Source organism: Arachis ipaensis, chromosome B09, assembly GCF_000816755.2.
Source record: "Arachis ipaensis cultivar K30076 chromosome B09, Araip1.1, whole genome shotgun sequence".
In the NCBI taxonomy this organism is placed as follows: domain Eukaryota; kingdom Viridiplantae; phylum Streptophyta; class Magnoliopsida; order Fabales; family Fabaceae; genus Arachis; species Arachis ipaensis.
Genome location: NC_029793.2, coordinates 7764626 through 7765651, shown reverse-complemented (window position 1 = coordinate 7765651; position 1026 = coordinate 7764626). Strand labels below are relative to the sequence as shown.

The window sequence follows — 1026 nt, the reverse complement described above, 5'->3', positions numbered from 1 at the left end:
GTTTGATTTTAATATTTTTTATTGGAAGAGTCATAAATGTATTTTTTATTTTTAATTTTATTGATTTACGTGCATTACTCTTTTAGCCCAACTTCAATATAATAAAAAATGAAAATGCTAAACCCAAAAAAAAAAAAAAAATCTAATAAGATCTTTGATTGTCTAGAATTCGATCTAACTATAACAATTCCAACAAAGGCTTTATCTTGTGACGTGCTGTGAATATAACACTAAATAATAAGTGTACTAACCAACCAACTTGGGTTGGTCGAGTGGTCAGCTCACTCGTCCGCTTAAGTAAGTGTCGGGAGTTCAAACCTCGTCTTGTGCATGCAGCAACCCATTGGCCAGCGGCAGACCCTTAAATGGAGCTCAGATCCGCGACGAATTAGTCCTTAACCTGTCGGGTTGGGGGATACCGTTTGGGTAAACCAAAAAAAAAAAAAAAAGGTCAGCTCATTAAGTAAGTGTCGGGAGTTCAAACCTCGTCTTGTGCATGCAGCAACCCATTGGCCAGCGGCAGACCCTTAAATGGAGCTCAGATCCGCGACGAATTAGTCCTTAACCTGTCGGGTTGGGGGATACCGTTGATACCGTTTGAACTATTTAAAAATTTAATTGTATTGCTAAATTGATTCTATGCCATAAAATGGAATAAAAATATAAATAGTAAAAGAGCAATTAACTGAAAACTGAAAACTATGCAATAAATAAAATTAGAATTATTAGGAAATTTGGTTTCATCATATTATGAAATTGACTATGTCATATTTAGTATCATTCAATGTATCTGTTGCGAATTCAAATTGGTTAAGTTTTTTTAATGTAATTTCTAGTTTTTCTTATGATCACAAAACTTTCTTAAACTCATATAAATACACTAATCTCTTAGTTACAATTTACGTGAATAAAGGATTATGTATTTTTGTGAATAAAGGATTATGCACATAAATTGCATTTTGTCTATTTCTAGTGTTTGCTCAATTTATGGTATTTATAATTAGTAGCTTCATTTATAACTTCATC

The 1026-nt window shown here is 32.5% G+C and overlaps 2 protein-coding genes and 1 long non-coding RNA gene across 7 annotated transcripts in view; 2 read left to right on the top strand and 1 right to left on the bottom strand.

Annotated features, from left to right (window-relative positions):
* Nucleotides 1-1026, top strand: part of LOC107614893 (putative disease resistance protein At4g11170) — a 40550-nt gene that overhangs the window by 19030 nt on the left and 20494 nt on the right. The gene's annotated exons all lie outside the window — the stretch shown is intronic.
* LOC107618323 (TMV resistance protein N-like) overlaps nucleotides 1-1026 on the top strand; it is a 10611-nt gene that overhangs the window by 5417 nt on the left and 4168 nt on the right. The gene's annotated exons all lie outside the window — the stretch shown is intronic.
* On the bottom strand, nucleotides 152-600 carry LOC110267184. The gene is made up of 2 exons (XR_002354543.1): nucleotides 485-600; nucleotides 152-318 (listed from the first exon to the last, which is right to left on the bottom strand). It is a non-coding gene; the product is annotated as an uncharacterized LOC110267184 (long non-coding RNA).